This window comes from Belonocnema kinseyi, chromosome 1 (genome assembly GCF_010883055.1).
Source record: "Belonocnema kinseyi isolate 2016_QV_RU_SX_M_011 chromosome 1, B_treatae_v1, whole genome shotgun sequence".
In the NCBI taxonomy this organism is placed as follows: Eukaryota; Metazoa; Arthropoda; class Insecta; order Hymenoptera; family Cynipidae; genus Belonocnema; species Belonocnema kinseyi.
In genome coordinates this window covers 143848979-143851701 of record NC_046657.1, presented here as the reverse complement: position 1 = coordinate 143851701, position 2723 = coordinate 143848979, and positions in this window count along the sequence as shown.

The following is a 2723-nucleotide window of genomic DNA, read 5'->3' as shown; positions in this document are numbered from 1 at the left end:
GGGACAAACCTAAAGCTCTGTCAACTAAGTTTTTAATTACTGCAATTTCGTTTTGAAAGGGATGAGCAGAAAGGAAATTTAAAATTCTACCTGAATATGTACCTTTTCTGTACCAATAGGTAAAAATATTACCATTCCAGCCCTTAATTACTTCTATGTCCAAAAAACTGATTTTATAATCCTGTTCTATTTCATGAGTGAATTGAAGTTTTGGATGAAAACTGTTAAAAGTATCCATGACAATCTGTAACTTTTCCAGAAGAACACATAATAAGATATCGTCGACAAACCGAAAATAAAAAGGCAAAACAAAATCTAATTTCCCAAAAACAAAAACCTCCAAATCTTCCATCACTAGTTCTGCTAAAATCGGAGAAATGACTGAACCTATGGGAGCACCAGACTTGTGCCTATAGAAAGATCCATGAAATTTGAAATAAGTTGACTCCATAATAAAAACTATCCCTTCAATAAAATCTTTTTGACATAAACGAGTACCGGTTTTTATATTAGTCCATCTATTTAAAATTGCCTTTTTAACTAATTCAAGGGGTATACTCGGAAACATTGCAATAACATCCAAAGAAATCATTACATGGTCATCCGGCTATTTTTGACATTGTATTTAGAAGTTGTGATAGAGTCCTTGAGAATCAAATTGAAATTTTGTTCTAAAAATTTCATGGGAGTATTAATTAATCATTTTCCTTTCCTCTTTTTCATTTTTTTTCTAAAAATTTTATTTTATTTTATTTTATTTTTTTATTTTATTTATTTTTATTTATTTATTTTTTTTGTTTATCCATTGTGCTCCGAATTTGGTCGTTGTATTCTTGTTTTGTTTGACAGGATTTTGCATCAATTTGATTATTGGACGTTAAATGGGATTTTTAATTTGGATTTTGGTCTAATTTAAATTTCGTAAATTTGATTGAATGTCGAAGAAACGATGTTTTACCTAAAAAAAATTTTTTCCTGGATAACAAATTTCGAGATTTTTCTTTAAACGGTCATTTTTGTAATAGAAAATTTGAACACACTTTAAACAATTTTAAATTTTCACTACTAAATTTATTTATCAAAGATGTTTCAAATCATGTTAATTTTTTAAAGTCAAGAATTTCAAGAATAAGAAGTGAATTAGAAGTTTGTTTGCAACAAAATGAAATTATTAATCTTTTAAAACGTCAGATTCTCCTCAATCAAAGATTTTTAAGCAGCAATGTAAAACATGATAACAAACTTTCAAATTTAATTCATCAGCAAACTAGTGTTCAAGAACAAAATTTAAATTTACATAGGATTTTTGAAGAAGGAGGTAAAGATCCTTGGTTTGTTAATTTGACAGATAATCAAATTCCTGATTCAGTCTCAGATATTCTTAGATTAGGTCAAGGTTTTAGTAACCGTGTGATAAAAACTGAGGCAAAACAAATGATAAAAATAGTAAAAGATGTTGAATCAAATATACACAAAATTCCTATTTTGGATCAGCAGGATTTCCGAAACAAGGTTTTACACTTGCCAAAGAGCTTTGTTGAGAAAAATAGTTTGCATATCAGTTATATTGATCGTAGAATTTCTAAAGGTTTCATGATGACGAAAGAGTTTCTCAGAAGCAACCCTGACGTGGTTTGCATGAATGCTGATAAAGGCAGTAATACTGTTTGCATGAAAAAATCGAATTATATCAGGGATATGGAGAATTTGATTTCTGATAGTGATAATTTTTAATTATTGCATCAAAATCCGTTAAAAAAATTAAAAAGAGACACTTTTAAGATGCTTGACAATTGGAGAAAGAAAGGACTTCTGGGAAAGGATATAAGATGGACTGATATTAACACTGAAGACACAGTTCTTGCAAGATGTTATGGGTTGAGAAAGATTCACAAAGATGGTTATCCCTTAAGAATAGTTATTTCAACTATTAATACTCCCACCAAATTTTTAGAACAAAATTTTAATTTGATTCTCAAGGACTCTATCACAACTTCTAAATACAATGTCAAAAATAGCCGGATGACTATGTAATGATTTCTTTGGATGTTATTGCAATGTTTCCGAGTATACCCCTTGAATTAGTTAAAAAGGCAATTTTAAATAGATGGACTAATATAAAAACCGGTACTCGTTTATGTCAAAAAGATTTTATTGAAGGGATAGTTTTTATTATGGAGTCCACTTATTTCAAATTTCATGGATCTTTCTATAGGCACAAGTCTGGTACTACCATAGGTTCAGTCATTTCTCCGATTTTAGCAGAACTAGTGATGGAAGATTTGGAGGTTTTTGTTTTTGGGAAATTAGATTTTGTTTTACCTTTTTATTTTCGGTTTGTCGACGATACCTTATTATGTGTACCTCTGGAAAAGTTACAGATTGTCCTTGATACTTTTAACAGTTTCCATCCAAAACTTCAATACACTCATGAAATAGAACAGGATTATAAAATCAGTTTTTTGGACATAGAAGTAATTAAGCGTTGGAATGGTAATATTATTACCTATTGGTACAGACAAGGTACATATTCAGGTAGAATTTTAAATTTCCTTTCTGCTCATCCCTTTTAAAACAAAATTGCAGTAATTAAAAACTTAGTTGACAGAACTTTAGGTTTATCCCATTATTCATTTCACACAAGAAATTTGAATATTGTTAGGAATATCCTTTTTCTGAATCATTATCCAAAGGAGTTAATTGAGAAACATATTGCAATTAGA